We start from the raw sequence: 17,518 nt of genomic DNA on the forward strand, positions 1-17,518 counted from the left end.
CAGTGTTTGTATTCTATCTTTATTTTTATAATGTTACTTTTGTAAGCAGAAGAAAACAATAAAAGAAAATTTTATGGAGATGATGTCTTTTCTGGACATGTTCACTGTCTTATGAGTCATTTCAGGATAGCTATTAATATATCCATTTTATAAACGAGGTTCAGAGAAGTAAAGTGATTTCTTCAAGGTCACACAACCCGCCAGTTCTCCCCCAGAGGTCAGTTGACAGTGAGCTGACAGGACGCGCCCGGTGCTGAGAGAGAACCAATCACATTTGCTGTGAGGTCACTTTGAAGGCCTGGGATTGGCGCTGGTGTCTAAGCTGAGCCGGCAGTCAGCAGCCCATGCAACTGCGGGTGGCAGGAGGCTCAGGATGATTACGCTTTCCTGGGGTTGTTCCGGGGGCACTAGTTCTGTCCTCTATAGGTCCCCTGGCGACCCTCAGCATTGGGTGGGCTAGCCGTGGAGACGCCCTGCTCTTCTTGCTGTTGCCAGTCAACCCCCCAAGCCCGTGCCGGCCTAGCCTGCAGCTGATCTCCCTGCATCTCTCGCACCGAATACAGGAAAAGGCCGTGACAGGTGCCAGTCCTGCTCAGACTCCCGTTTCAGCAGCGGTGGTTGCATATCATAAAGTCCCCGCTTGACCTGCCTGGAGCCAGCACAAGCGATCAGAGACAGGCTTTATGCAACCTCTACTTCCCTGCCTGTCTTTGAGGGTCCCAGGCTGTGCTGCAAGCTGGAGAGGGCCCTGCTTTATAGAGAAAAAGAAGGAGGGAGGTCCAGAGAGAGGAAGGGGTTTGGCCCAGAGTACACAGCAAGTTAATGACAGAGCCACAGACCCCTCCTTCAGGACAGTAAATTGGATGGTAAACTTTCCAACTTTACCTTCACCTCCTCCTAACAAATACCTTCACTCTTCTCTGCCTCTGGCTTCCTCTGTGTCTCATGCCTGTAAAGCATCATCTGAAGCAGCAAGGTTTATCAAGAATGATAAGGACTTTAGAATCACGCTAACCTTGGAATCCCACGCTTGCTGTAACACCTTGGACTTACCTGGCCTTATTTTCCTCTCTGCCATGGGATGTTAATCTCTACTCTACCTTAAGAATAAATGAGAAATTGGGAGGCAGTTTGGTAACTTAGTGGTTTTCAAAGTATGATCCCTGGACCATCAGCATCAGAATCACCTGGAAATTTGTTAGAAATGAATATTCTCCAACCCTACTCCAGATCTGCTGAATCAGAAACTTTGGGGCCCAGCAATCTATGTTTTAACAAACTCTCCAGGTGATTCTGATACATGCTAAAGTGTGAGAACCACCAGTATACAAAGGGTAAGACTCTTGGGTTTGGAGTCGGGCAGTTATGCGTTCTTCTAAAAGTGTCTTTGTTCTGCCTGTTACTATTTGGGAGTCCTCAAGCAAAGCATTTCACCTACATGCTCCTTAGTTTACTCATCTGGGAAATGGAGGTAATGGTTCTATCTACATAACAGTGTTGTTTATTTATTCATTCAACAAAATTATTTTGAGTGCCTATTACGTGACAATCATTCTAGGTTCTAGAGATACAACAGTGAACAAAACAGACAAAAATCTCCGACCTCATGTAATGTACATTCTAACGAGACTTTGAGGATTAATTAAAATAATTATAATAATGTATAAAGCTTAGTACAACATGGGCACATGTTAAGCATTCAGCAAATGGCAGCTATTATAAATGATGGAGAAATTGCTTGTAAGCAGTGAAATGCTCTATTAGACTAAATTGTGAACTCCTAAGAATTGTCTGATTCATGCCTGTGTCATCAAAATCTAACATAGGGTGCTTGCCTCGGTAGCACATATACTAAAATTGGAATGATACAGAGAAGATTAGCATGGCCCTTGTGCAAGGATGACACGGAAATTTGTGAAGCGTTCCATATTTCTCAGAAACTAACACACCATTGTAAAGCAATTATACTCCAATAAAGATGTTAAAAATTTTTTTTTTTAAAAATCTAACATAGGACCTGGTGCTGAGTAGGGCTTGGTAAATATTTGATAAATGTATGTACAAAAGTCAGAGATTAATGATATCTCTCTTGTCTGAATGGGTTTCTTTTATAATCCTTTAGAGTTGACGGCTCACCAGTAAGCCATACCCTCCATAAACCTTCCTCTCTCCCTATATTTGTATATTTCACTTGGTCCAGTTATTGAAAGGTAATGCTTTCCACATTAACATGTTGTGATGGGTCTGAAATGTAGTTGTTGTATGATAAATCTGTATAGAGTGAATGAGTGGATGCCGGAAGAAGCATAGAATTATATTGGAAATAGCACTGAAATAGGAGTCAGGAGGCTTCAATTATAATTCCGGTTCTGCCACTTCTATAGTGTTTGGTCTTAGCTAAATCCATTTTCTTTTCAGATCCCCAGTCTCTCCATCTGTAAAGTGGGGCTTACAATCCCTACCCCACCACAATGCTGGAAGAAGACAGACTAACTTTGGTACCTAAGTTTTAAGGATGTCTCACACAACCGTGAATGTGTTGTCTCCTTATCGTACCTCTTAAGAAGAATTGCTGAAAGCAGTAAAGGAGATAATGTATATCTCTTTGCAAACCTTAAAACACTGTAAAAATTAAATAAGATACTATTTCAAATCAGATAATCTACAATTTATAGATTATAGGTTGGAAACATCTCCTAATCCTTGATACTGAAAGTGTGATCTGCAGCATTGGCACCATTTGAGATCTTGGTAGAAATGCAGACTCTTGGGCCCCAGCCACACCAACTGAACCGGAATCTTCATTTTAACATCCCCAGGTGATTCAAATGCACAATAAAGTTTGAGAAGCACTGCTCTAAATCAGACTCATAGGACATACGCATTGAAAAGATTTTGAAGATCATCTTCAACTCCCTCATTTTACAGATGAGTACACTGGAGCCCTACAATGAAAGGGATTTTTTCTAAAAGGCAGATCTAACTGTGTCACCCCCCATGTTGGAAACCAATGGCTCCACATTGCCCACATCCTTAGCTCAGCAATTAAGGTCCTCTCATCTGGCTGCTGCTGACCACTCCACTTAATAGTTCCCCACAGATGCTAGACAAACCAATCACTCTGATCCCTGCTCCTCTGCTCTGAACTCCTCAGGCTATTTTCTCAGTGTGGGCTGCCCTTCCCACTTCTCTCCAGCCTCTTGACACCAGCTCAGACTATGACACCCCCAGTCCTTATTTAGGACACTGGTTGACAGTGGGCATGGTTAGCCAGCTGAGATCTCCTCTACCTCCTGAAGCACTGTGGCCATTATCTATTTTTACATTACTTGTTTTACCAGTCTGCGAGCTCCTTAAGGGTAGAAACCAGGTTTCAGGTCCCAACACAGAGTCAGGCACTTTGTAAGAGCTCAATTTATCCCATATGACTAATGATCTCTAACGTGTCTTCCAGGTCTAACTTTCTGCATTTTTAGACTGTGAAAACCCAGACAGCAGGGACTTGATAGTCTCTTCCTTTTCCACCTCGCTCATGAGGCTCCATGTGCGTGAGCACAGCAGGCACTGATTCACCACCCAGGCTGACTGGTTCAGCTGTTGCGATAGTAGTCATTCCCACGATGTGCCCCACGACCTGGTTCACTGCAGCATGTTCAGGGAAGCCCAAGTGACCCAACGGGTTGCAACACCAAGGGCAGGGAAGGGATCAGGTTTCAGAGTAAATCATTTCAACTCTGGGCTGAGATTTAGTGCCTTCTAAAAATGTTCACAAGGGCTTTTCTGGTGGCACAGCGGTTGGGAATCCGCCTGCCAATGCAGGGTACACGGGTTCGAGCCCTGGCCTGGGAGGATCCCACATGCCACAGAGCAACTGGGCATGTGCGCCACAACTATTGAGCCTGCACTCTAGAGCCCACGAGCCACAACTACTGAGCCCACGTGCCACAACTACTGAAGCCCGAGTGCCTAGAGCCCATGCTTCGCAACAGGAGAAGCCACCACAATGAGAAGCCTGCACACCGCAATGAAGAGCAACCCCCGCTCATTGCAACTAGAGAAAGCCCGTGCACAGCAACGAAGACCCAACACAGCCAAAAATAAATAAATAAAGTAAATAAATTTTTTTTTTAATGAAATAAAAAAATAAAAATGCTCACAAGAAAAGGGAACCCGCCTACACTGTTGGTTGGAATGTAAATTGGTGCAGCCACTGTGGAAAACAGAATGGAGGTTCCTTAAAAAACTAAAAATAGATTTGCCATACGATCCAGCAATCCCACACCTAGGCATATATCTGGAGAAAACTATAATTCATAAAGATACATGCACCCCAGTGTTCATTGCAGCGCTATTTACAATAACCAAGACATGGAAGCAACCTAAATGTCCACTGACAGCTGAATGGATTAAGAAGATGTAGTATATTTACACAATGAAATATTACTCAGCCATTAAAAAGAATGAAATAATGCCATTTGCAGCAACATGGATTATCATACTAAGTGAAGTAAGCCAGAAACAGAAAGACAAATACCATATGATATCACTTATATGTGGAATCTAAAATATGACACAAGGGACTTCCCTGGCAGTCCAGTGGTTAAGACTCCATGCTCCCAATGCAGGGGGCACAGGTTCAATCTCTGGTCAGGGAAATAAGATCCTGCATGTCTCGCAGTGCGGCCTAAAAAAAAAATCAAATATCACACAGATGAACTTATTTTCAAAACAGAAACAGACTCACAGACATAGAAAAATTTACAGTGCCCAAAGGGGAAAGGGGGTGGGGGAGGGATAAATCGGGAGTTTGGGATTTGCAGACATAAACTATTATATATAAAAACAGATAAACAGCAAGGTCCTACTGTATAGCACAGGGAACTATATTCAATATCCTATAATAAACCATAATGGAAAAGAATATGAAAAAGAATATGTATATATATGTATAACTGAATCACTTTGCTGTACACCAGAAACTAACACAACATTGTAAATCAACTATACTTCAATTAGAAAAGTAAAATAAAAAAGTAAATGTACAAAATAAAATTATTTACTTTACAAAAATAAATAAATACAATAAAAAATACAAACGCTCACAAGATTTCAAGCTGTGTCCCAAAAGTCAATTCCTGAGGCCTCCTGTCTCTACATACGAACTGATACAAGTAGGTGCTCAGTACATGTTGATAAGTGAATAAATGAATGAATGGGTAAATTGTTCTGGACTTCTAAACATAACCAAATGCTCTCAAAAAAAACCAGATGTGCAGGGAGAGAGTAATAACCAAATGTCACATAGCATTAAAGATGAAGTATAAGTTCCTTACCTTTGCCCACAAGCCCTGGTGTAATCTGGCCCAGCCTGCCTTGCCAGCTTTGCCTCTTCGCCTCCCATACATACTCTTTTTGCCTCATCCCAAACGATTTGTAGACCCTAAACATGTCATCTGGTTTCATGCTCCAGTGCCTTTGCATGCATGTTTCTCTATACCTAGAGTACTTTTTTCCCCCCTCTTAATTTAGGTAATTCTTATTTGTCTTTCAAAGACCAGGTTAAGTTGTACCTCTTCTAGGAAGCCTGCTCTCACCCCTCAAATGGGCTAGATGCCTCTGCTGTGCTCTGGTAGGTGCCCTGCTTCTTTTTATGAGTACTGATCATAGTCTTTTGCTGTTGTCTACCTTTTCCCCCCAAAGACTTGAGCACCTTGAGGACAGGGACTAGGTCTTATTTATTTCTGTGTCCTCAGTGTCCAGCATATGACATGATACAAAGGAGAGATATTTACTGGGTACATTATCCACTCTCCAGAATGGAGAGTAAAAGAGTTATCATTAGTCAGGAGATTTGCCACCCATAGAATTCCAGGTTTAAGAAGGGCTTTGCAAAGTCTCATTATTTAATATTTGTTAAAGGATAAATTATTTACATGCATATGACCTCCTAGAAAAGGGCTAAGACAGCGAATAGTAAATGACAGGCAGGGATGCCTGGGGAAGTGGAATTTGACCACCACCACCCACCCCCCCATGTCCATGGTAGATGCATGAGTAGAAAGACATGGACAAATGACCGCTACAGAAAGATACAGTGGAGACAGGCCCCAGCAGTCTGACTGGAGTGACTATTCCAAACTAGCTGCCACTTTTTCCTTTCTCCTACCCTGCCCTGGCAGAGAGTGGCAGAAATGTTAAAGACAAGAAAATGTGCACCTAAAGTATGATATCTGGATCAGTTACCAGACCCGGGAAGCAAGTTAGTTCTATAACCTGGGGAAATTCACTCGTCTAAGCTTCAGTTTCCTCACTGTAAAATAGGAATAATAATATCTAGCTTGCAGAATTGGCAGGAAGATTTTATAATAATAGTTAATACTTACATAACACATATCATGCCAAGTCCTAATACATATACATTACGGCATATTATATATATGTATGTATATATACACATATATAGCAACTCAATGAATCTGGAACTCTATGAGGTAAGTACAACTTTCATGCAAACTTTATAAATAAATAAACTGAGACACAGAAATGTCACATAACTTTTCCAAGGTCATACAGCTAGTAAGTATGGAGCCAGGAGTAAAACCAAGGCACATTGGCTTGCTCCAGAGTCTGTGCTCTTAACAAGTACTGTACTCTATTTGCCTCTTCAGTAAGATAATTGTGTGAGAGTGAAGGTGTCTGGCCCATAATATTACATAAGAAACAATGACAATAAGCAAAGTAATCCAGTACCTGTAGTTGATGAGATAGCATAAAACGGATTAATACTGAGGTACAATATTACCTTATTACTCTTTTAAAAAATGTCTTATCTTTAAACTGTTACATCCTCCTGAGATTGGAAGAAGGTTTTCTGTATGAACAGTCTGGGCTATTTGAAGATGCCCTAAAGGTAAGGCGGCTTTGCCTTCTCCTGAGGAACTGGAACAAGTTCTTAGCACTTCAGCCAGAGGGCATTTGAGGGACATGAAGATCCCATGAAATTAATTCCTCCAGTCAGACCCTGAAGACAGAGACAAATTGAATCCAGTCAAAGCTCTCAAGGAACTCACAACTAAATTAGGAAGGCAAACAAAAGAGACCATCTCAGTATAGCACTGCTGTGGGGGGAAGCTCGTAAAGGACATGTAACTTAATTATGGACACAGCAATCAGGAAAGGCTTTTCGGAGGAGGAGGAGACACATGAATCTAGTATCAAAGGGCAAGTGGAAAACATATTTGAAGAAAGCAAGAAGGGGTTTCTTGGCAGAGGGAGTGCTATGAACAAATGCATAGGGGCTTGAAATAGCACTCTATATTCCAAGAACTGCAAGTAGTTCAGTATGGTTAGAACAGAGTAGGAGACACGAAATGGTAGTGCCAAGACATAGGCAGAAGCCAGATGGGGAAGTGCCTCACTTGACAAATTAAGGAGTTTAACCCTTATCTTATAGGTGATGTAGAGCCACTGACTCAAGTTCTAAACAAGAGTATAATATGGTTTAAAAGATAATCTTGGTAGCAAAAGGGGGTTAAATTAGAGGTTTAAGACTAGAGACAGCTTTTAAGCACATGAAAAGATACTCAATATCAGTAGTCATCAGAGAAATGCAAATTAAACCACAATGGATACAATTTCACACACTGGGATGCCTGTAATGAAAAAAGATGAACAACAACAAGTGTTGGCAAGGATGTGGAGAATTTGCAGCCCTTACACATTGCTGGTAGGAATGTAAAATGGCGCAGCTGCTTTGGAAGACAGTTTGGCAGATCATCAAAAGTTAAATACAGAGTTACCATATGACTCAGCAATTCTACTCCTAGTTATATACTCGAGAAATGAAGACATACATTTACATAAAAACTTTTACATACAGTTTCTTTTTTCTTTTAAATTTATTTATTTATTTATTTATTTTTATTTTTGGCTGCATTGGGCCTTCGTTGCTGTGTGTGGGCTTTCTCTGGTTGCAGCAAGCGGGGGCTACTCTTCATTGCAGTGCGTGGGCTTCCCATTGCAGTGGCTTCTCTTGTTGCGGAGCACGGGCTCTAGGCGCACAGGCTTCAGTAGTTGTGGCATGTGGGCTCAGTAGTTGTGGCACGCGAGCTCTAGAGCGCAGGCTCAGTAGTTGTGGCGCATGGGCTTAGTTGCTCTGCGACATGTGGGATCTTCCCCAGGCCAGGGCTCGAACCCGTGTCCCCTGCATTGGCAGGCGGATTCTTAACCACTGCGCCACCAGGGAAGCCCCTACATACAGTTTTACGGCAGCATTATTCATAATAGCCAAAAAGTGGAAACAATCCAAATGTCCATCAGCTGATGAATAGATAAACAAAATATGCTACACCCATATGGAATACGTAATAGAATACTATTCAGCCATAAAAGGGAATGAAGTTCTGATACATGCTACAACATAGATAAGCCTTGAAAACATAATGTTAAGAGGAAGGAGCCAGGGCTTCCCTGGTGGCGCAGTGGTTAAGAATCTGCCTGCCAATGCAGGGGACACGGGTTCGAGCCCTGGTCTGGGAAGATCCCACATGCCGCGGAGCGACTAAGCCCGTGAGCCACAACTACTGAGCCTGCGCGTCTGGAGCCTGTGCTCCGCAACGGGAGAGGCCGCGACAGTGAGAGGCCCGCGCACCGCGATGAAGAGTGGCCCCCGCTCGCCACAACTGGAGAAAGCCCTCAGGGCACAGAAACGAAGACCCAACACAGCCAAAAATAAATATAAATAAATAATAAAAAAAAAAAAAAAAGAGGAAGGAGCCAGACAAAAGAGCCACATATCATATGATTCCATTTATATGAAATGTCCAGAATAACCAAGTCCATAGAGATATAGATTAGTGGTTGCCAGGGGTTGGGGGTAGGAAGGAGTGCGGAATGACTGCTATTGAGTGCAGGTCTCTGGAATTAGTGGTGATGGTTGTACAAGTTTTTGAATATACTAAAAGCCACTGAGTTGTATAAAAAATGGGTAAGTTTTATGGCATGTGAATTATAGAAAAAAAAAAAAAAGACTGGTGGCAGAGTGACCAGTGAGGCTACTGAAATGGCCTAAGCAGCAGACTTCAAACAGGGGAATCTACACCCCTGGAGGTTCATGAAGACTTTCCAGGGGCCACACAAGCATAAATAGTTCCTACATCCCCAACTTTTATGTGTACATCCTTTTCTAAAACTAATCTGCCTGATCATGTGCCTTTTATTTCTCCTTTTTCACAATAGCTATTCTCTCATCTTCAAAGGAAAGAAATGCCACTGAACTATCTTGACTATTGCTATGAGAGTATTGCCCTGGGAGTAAAAATGTCTGGAGCATCATTGGAAGGATGATTTGAATACACAGGACTTCTGATGGAGAGTCCCAGGACAGCAGAGCAAGAGTGTTCAGTAAGCAATAATTAAACTGATAATAAAAATGTAGATGTCAAATTAAAAATGTGTGAGGAGGACCATAGTTTCTCAGAATTCTTCTGGAGAGTACCAAAGGATAAAATCTAGAATTAGCTTTACCTTAGGATCCCCTGGGGTGCTTAACATTCCAAACTCCAGTTTTGTGGTATATCCAGGCAATGGAACATTACTTAGCATTAAAAGAAATGAGCCATTAAGTCATGAAAAGGCATGGAGGAAATGTAAATACTTATCATTTTCATCAAGTAAAAGAAGCCAACCTTAAAAGGCTATATATACTGTATGATTCCAACTATACAACATTCTGGAGACAGTTTCTCCAACAAAACTGTGCAGAGAGTAAAAAGATAAGTGGTTGTCAGGGGTTGAGGAGAGGGAGGGATAAATAGACAGAGCACAGAGGACTTTTAGGACAGTGAAACTACTCTGTATAATACTATAAGGGTCCATACATCTAATTATACAATTGTCCAAACCCATAGAATGTACAGCACCAAGAGTGAAATTCTAATATAAACGATGGACTTTTAGTGATTATGATGTGTCAATGTAGGTTCATCAGTTATAACAAATGTACCACTCTGGTGTGGGATTTGATCATTGGTGAGGCCATGCATATGCAGAGGCAGTGGGTATTTGTGAAATCTCTGTACTTTTCTCTCAAGTTTGCTGTCAATCTAAAACTTCCCTAAACAAAAAAAGTCTTAAAAAAAAAAAAAGTCTCCTGTTCTGGAGACCCATCCCAATCCAGTTAAATCAGATTATTTAGGTGGTAAGCAAAGGCCTTATAGTTTTGAAACCCTCCTAGGTGATTCTGAGGTGAAGTCAGGGTTGAGAACCACATAGCACTTGTGATAGGGATATCAAGGAGGTGGGAACAGGTTTGAGAAATCACCCATGGAATTCTTGGTCTGGGAAGGGCCTTACAAAGCCTCAATATTCATTGAAGAATAAATTGATAATTTACATATGGCCCTGTAGGAGCTAAATTGGTGGAATTTGGGTGATTGCTTGGTTGCAAGGGGTGAAGGAGAGGAAGGTGTCCAGGATGACTCCCAGATCACTCTTAAAAACTCATTTGTGAGCATCTGCTCCTGATATAGGGAGCACAAGAAGGGGAATAAGATTTTGGGAAAGATAGGGAATTAATCTTTGAGCCTGAGGCTATGAGATATCAGTGGGATATCCAAGAGGAGTCTTTCCTTTCTCTGTTCATTGTTCCTTTTTAATTAAGACAAGACAAGAAATACTTAATTGATTTTTCACCCACATTTCTCTTCTCTGGAGACAATTTCGGATTCCACAGTCAGAAATGCTCACCAGTTCCCCCATGAGGGCTTGGAGCATCATGTGAAGAGGATTTCTCATGTACATTCTAATTTTTCAGAGTTCCTGTGGCCCATTAAATACTACCTACTCTTTGTCCACCCTGGAGGCATAGGTATCTAGGGAAATCAAGACTCTGGCTGGGTAAGTTTGGAGCCAGAATGTTAGAACTGGTAGAGGGACCTGGGAGGTCACCCTTCCTGACCATGTACCCCCTCAGGACATTTTACAGATGATCACATTGAGCCCCAGAGAGAGGAAAGATTTGCCCAAGGCCTCAGCATTTCAGGGTTCCAAATGAAATGATAAACTGGGATTTGATAAAGGTATCAAATCCCACCTCCCCGGTGTCAGAGCCAAGGACTGGAAATCAACCCTTCCGACTTCTGGCAATAGTGTTCCTCAGTCTTATCCTGAGCGTACACTTGTGTCTCAGCAGCACAGAGAGAGCTATAAAATCATTCTGTTTTTCTCCTCAAATAACCCTCATTTGCCTTCTGGCATCTGACAGAAGATACTAGGAAGGAAGGATAGAGTGGGAGAGTGACTTTCCCAGTGTCTTCTTGGACCGGTATCATCAGCATCTCCTGGGAACATGCTAGTGATGCAAAATCTTGAGCCCCAACCCAGACCTAATGGATCAGAAACTCTGGGGGAGACACATAGCAAACTACTTTAACAAGTGCTCCAGCTGATTCTAATAGACACTAAAGTTTACAATGGATTCTAATAGAAAATTAATTCCACATTAGAAAGACCTCCTGTTCACCAGGTCCTTCCTGTCCTAAAGAGAAATTCCAATTCTTTTTTTTTTAATTTTTATGTATTTATTTATTTATTTTTGGCTGTGTTGGGTCTTCGTTTCTGTGTGAGGGCTTTCTCTAGTTGCGGCAAGCAGGGGCCACTCTTCATCGCGGTGCGCGGGCCTCTCACTATCGTGGCCTCTCTTGTTGCAGGCTCAGTAGTTGTGGCTCACGGGCGCAGTTGCTCCGCGGCATGTGGGATCTTCCCAGACCAGGGCTCGAACCCGTGTCCCCTGCATTAGCAGGCAGATTCTCAACCACTGCGCCACCAGAGAAGCCCAGAAATCCCAATTCTTTCCAAGGCTCTGAGGTAGTGGAATGAGCTCTGGGGTCAGAATTAGTTCTCACATGGCTGACTTGTGAGGTTTCCTATCTCTGAGCCTGTGTTTTCTCACCTATCAAATGAGATAGTCACCGCTTTTACCAGCCCCAGGGGATTGTTGTGAGGCTTGAATGTGAGGCTGGCTGATAAACTGCTTTCTAAAACACTGCTGTGACTTTTTAAGAGATTGCTAGAGTTAATATTTGGATTGCTACTTTCAGTTTGAAAAAAATCCCTTTGATACAGCCTAGCTCTACACAGAGAATAGCCAGCCCACCAACTAGGGTGGATTTCTCTTAATAGATAATGCTTATTGGAAACTTCTGCCCTGAGTCCTGGGTTCTGATGAGTGGTTGGAATGGAGCTCAGCACCTCATGCTCAGGAGTAACCAGCTGAAATTTCATCATACCCAATAAGTTTGTTTTCTCCCATATTGTTAAGGAGGAACTTGTTTATTTCTAACTGGGAGTCTTTTTCATTATCCAACGGAGTAGTACAAAAGGCAGTAGACCTTTAGAATGGTCCCCTCCCTTAAAGATTCAGGGCACTGACTATTAAAAATAACAGGAAATACTGCCTTGGAAATAAGTGAGTTGTAATGAAATTCCTATTCTTTGCTTTTGTCGTTTCCCATTTAACTTTCTTGAACCACTGACTTTCAGAATTAGGAGGAAACTGAACAATCATCAAATCCACTTTAAAACTCATTATAGAACTCCCGTCTATTATATCCGCAATATTTTGTCTCTTAGCCCCTTTTTGTACACCTCTGGTGACTGAGAGTTTACTGCCTCACAAGTACACAGCCCATTCCATGTGAGACAGTTCTTGCTCTTAGAATGTTCTTCCCTTTTTTGAGCTAAAAATCTACCTTCCAATAGTTTCCCATCCTCTCTTTGCCTCTAGCTTTGCCTTCTAGAGCAAAATTGATATTCTCCTCATAATAATAATTACAGTTATCATTTAAGAATAAAGGAATCTTCCAAATTCTGTAAACAATTGACTTTCTAGAGAAATAAATTATCATAAACCCTGAATACCTTAGATTCAGCCTTGATTATAGTCAGAGACCAAAGGCCACAAGCTTCAATAGCAGGAATTTTTAAAGGATACAAGTGTTTTTGAGAGGGTGAAGCACTCACTGAATTAACTATTAACTTCTGTTTACATAGATAAGAGGAAAGAATAGTGTTTAATTATGTGCCATTTATCACTGAATTTAAGTTAAAGCTATACTTAGTCTGAATCTTTTCCCATGAAATTGAATTTCTATGTTTATAAAAGGAACAGACCTTCCCAATAATATCAAAAGCTTTATTTTGATAGTTCCAAAGACTCTTGATTTGTAATCTTGAGATTACGAGTTGTTATAGGAAACTACGTCTGTTGTAGAAGATGATGTTTGTTCACTTAGTTATAAACTCTGTTTGCCAAAGGAGGTTGATTATATTCACCAAACATGATGAGTAACTACTGATCTAGTTCTGATTAACTCTGACAATAATAAAAGATTGTACAGAATCTCTTAAAATTAACGTTGATAAAGTCATTCCTCATTGTAAAAAAATTGTTTTAATTGTAAAATAAATAAGCAGCTCTAAGTCTTTTAAATTTTATTTATTTACTTTTAGAATAGGTAACACATTCTCATGATTAAGAAAATCATAAGATACGAAAGGCTAGTCTATGAAGAGTCTCTCTTCCACCTGTGTCCTGCCGTCCACTTGTCCTCCCTAGCAGCAATCAGACAATCAAGGATGTCAGTTTCTGTTAAATTCTTCCAGGGATATTTTCTGCATATACAAGCAATCATGAATACATATTACTACCACCACTTCTTACAGGAAAAATAGTATGCAATATACATTGTTTAGGACCTTGCTTTTTCACTTAACAATAGATCTTGAAGATCATTCTATATCAAAAAACTTTCTTGTTCTTTTTTATGGCTGCAGAGTAAGCTTTGTAGGAATACACTATTACTGTATTTAACCAGTTTATTAATAAACTCAATGTTTATGAATAAACATTTAAGTTGTTTCCACTCTTTTGCTATTACAAACAAAACTTGTACATATGCTTCAGCATATGTGTAGATTAAATTTTTAGAAGTAGAGGGAATTCCCTGGCAGTCCAGTGGTTAGGACTCCGCACTTCCACTGCAGGGGGCACGGGTTGGATCCCTGGTAGGGGAAGTAAGATCCTATATGCCTCACTGCGAAAAATAAATAAATAAAAAAATTTTTAAATTAATAATAATAAAAAAAAGTCCTTGTGACTTAAACATTCTAAAAAACAATTTTTTTTTAGAAGTAGAATTGCTGGGTCAAAGGGAATGTACATTTAAAAATTTGATAAATACCACCTCCGAACTGTCCTCCATAAAAGTTGTTCAAATTTACACTCCCACCAACAAAATATGAGACTACCTGTTAAAACCACCACCACACAGTGTCTTATCAGTCTTACAAATCCTTGTCAGTCTGACAGGTAAAAAATAGTATTTCAAAGAAATTCTAATTTGCATTTCTCTTATCTTGGGTAAGAGGGAGCATTTAAGAGCCATTGCTATTTCTTTTTCTGTGAACTATTAGTTCATGTCTTTTGCACTTTTTCCCTGTGGATTTTTGTTCTTAGAGATTTCAACTCTGTTTATAAATATGACAATTACCCATTTTCCTATGATACAAAATGCAAATATATATATATATATACATGTATAGTCATTTTCATCTGACTCTTCTTATGGTGGCTTTTGCTTGACAGATATTTTTTATTTCCACATAGTTGAATTTATCAGTCTTCTATAGCATCTAAGTTTTGTTTTGTACTTTAAAAGACCTTCCTCACTTTGAGATTATAGAAACTCCCGTGGTTCCTTCAAGAAGTTTTTTTTTTTTTTTAACATTTAAATCTTTGATGTATTTGAAATTTCTCTTGGTGAACAGTGTGATGTGTAGATCCTCGTTAAATTTTTCTAGAATAACTGGCTATCCAGTTATTCTAACACCAAATGTAATGCCACATTTTTTACTGATTTGATACCTTTATTATACAAAATTCTCATGTATATTTGGATGTATTTTTGGCCTTTCTATTCTATTTCATTGATTACAGGTCAACTGTGTCTCCATTCTTTCTTGATGGCAGAGTCCTGATTTTTTTATGGTGATTTTCCTCCACTACCACCAGGTCCTCAGCGGAGGTGATTCTCAGATCGGACACAGACAGTAAATCATTATTGGTCTAAGCTAATATTAGTGGTCTTATCCCCTTTGCTATTTGCTGGTTTATTCATGGCCAGTAGACTTGAGGGGAACTCTATTGAATGGCTACTAGGAATAATAAAAATCTATTAGACATACAAACGGGGATGTTTACAAGTTGGCAGTTGGATATATAAGTCTGAAATTCAGAAGAGAGGTCTGGAGTAGAGGTGTAATCTGGGGAATTGTCATTACATAGATCGTATTTAAAGTAATGTGATAGGATAAAATCATTAAGGAGTGAGTATAAATGGAAAAGGTAAGAGGTCAAAGTATTGAGCCCTGGGGCACTGCAGTATTTAGTGTTTTTTTCTTTTTTTGGCTGCACTGAGAGATCTTAGTTCCCCTGACCCGTGCCCCCTGCAGTGGAAGCACAGAGTCTTAACCACCAGATCACCAGGGAATTCCTGGCACTGCAGTATTTAGAAGTCAGAGAAATGTGGAGAGACCAAGAGCAGCCAGTAAGACAGAAGAAGAACCAGGGCAGTGGAGTGTCATAGTAGGCAAGGAGGAGGAATTGATAAGCTGTGTCTAGTGCTCTTGGTAGGTCAAGTAACACTGATTACTGATCGTTGTGAGTAAATGGACATCACTGCTGACCTTGACAAGAGCATTTCAGTGGAGTGGTGAGGGGAAAGCTCAACTGGACAGGGTTCCACAGGAAATGGGAAAAAGGAAGTGAAGACATCAACTACAGTACAGACCACCTTTGTGAGACATTTTGCTGTAAAAAAAGAGCAGAGAAATGGGGGCTGAAGGGTCAAGCTCAGTCAAGAGAGGTTTTGTTTTGTTTTAAGATGGAAGAAATACATTCATTTTGGTATGCCAATGGGAAAGAAAAACAGAAAAATCATGACGTAGAAGAGAGGAGAACTGCTGGATAGGTGTCTTTGAGAAAGTGAAATGGTAGGAACCTAGCACTGTGCTACTCGAAGTGTGACCTGTATACTAGTGATGGTCCACAAAAGTTTGTCACCAGTTTGTGACAGAAATCAAGAGTAAATATTCAGAAACTTTTATAGCAATTTGACAGAAAAATTTTATGTCTATTGGATCTAATAAAAAACAAAAAATCTGACTGGAGTAGTTAAATTCATAGAGACAGAAAGTATTATAGAATGGTTGTTGTCAGGATCTGGGGGGAGGAGGGAATGAGGAGTTATTGTTTAATAGATACAGAGTTTCAGTTTTGCAGGATGACAAGAGGTCTGGAGCTGGATGGTGGTTATGGTAGCACGACAATGTGAATGTAGTTAATGCCATTGAACTGTACACTTAAGAATGGTTAGGAGGGTAAAAAAACTATATCTATATCTATATCTATACTTGGGCTTGCATTTTGTATGTCTTTTTAAATTTAATTTTCTAGTAATTTTTATTGCATTTTACAAAAATATAGGTTTATGGCTAATTGCGGGGAGAAAACAAGTCCTTTTGCACAGATAGTTTGAGAAGAATTGAGGAGGGTTTGACCTTAGCTAAAAGGCAAATAGTTCGTTTGTAGTAAGGAAAGGAAGGCAGAGTATAGGAGCAGAGTTACAAGCAGAGCAGAGTTATAGGTAGGTTGCAAGTTGTGGTGGTGGTAGTGGTGGTGGGAACTTATAGACGTTCTCTTTTGTTTGCTTCATTTCACAGTAAACTGGAAGCGAAATCATCAGGTAAGTGAGAAGTATTGGGGGCTTCCCTGGTGGTGCAGTGGTTAAGAATCTGCCTGCCAATGCTGAGTACATGGGTTCCAGTGCTGGTATGGGAAGATCCCACATGCCACGGAGCAACTAAGCCCGTGCACCGCAACTACTGAGCCTGTGCTCTAGAGCCCGCAAGCCACAACTACTGAGCCCACGTGTCACGACTACTAAAGCCTGCGTGCCTAGAGCCCGTGTTCTGCAACAAGAGAAGCCACCGCAGTGAGAAGCCCGCACACTGCAAGGAAGACCCAACGCAACCAAAAATAAATAAAATAGATAAATTTATTTTTTAAAAAAAGAAGTATTGGAAGTTTGAAGAGAGAGATATGAAATAGTTATTTAGTGAGGTAGGGGAGTGATGAAACTGGAGAAATGTAGTAGGATAGTCAAGCATTAAGGGCTTATTTGATGATAATGATATCAAATGTAGGTGGAGGCCAGTGAGTATGATTTTGCATTTTTCTCCACTCTACCCCCTTTTGCTACAGGATTACAGTTTCCTCAGGTGAGTACAGGGAAAGGAAAGAAGGACTGGAGAAATGAAGGTGAATACCTAGGACTGATTTTCATAATGGACATAGAAGCTAAGCTGTTCATGAAAGGAAATGAGGACATAGGATAGTGTGAAGAATAGTGAAAAGGTAGTAGGATTCTGAGTCTTGGTGGAGTTGAAGAATTTTTGGAGT

General features: G+C 40.6%; 1 non-coding gene across 1 annotated transcript; it reads left to right on the plus strand.

The window, feature by feature from the left end:
• The first annotated feature begins 1,827 nt into the window (after positions 1-1,827).
• On the plus strand, positions 1,828-1,934 carry LOC137763263 (U6 spliceosomal RNA). The gene has a single exon (XR_011073805.1). It is a non-coding gene; the product is annotated as a U6 spliceosomal RNA (small nuclear RNA).
• The last annotated feature ends 15,584 nt before the right edge of the window (positions 1,935-17,518 follow it).

The sequence above is a fragment of the Eschrichtius robustus genome, chromosome 3 (genome assembly GCF_028021215.1).
Source record: "Eschrichtius robustus isolate mEscRob2 chromosome 3, mEscRob2.pri, whole genome shotgun sequence".
Classification (NCBI taxonomy): domain Eukaryota; kingdom Metazoa; phylum Chordata; class Mammalia; order Artiodactyla; family Eschrichtiidae; genus Eschrichtius; species Eschrichtius robustus.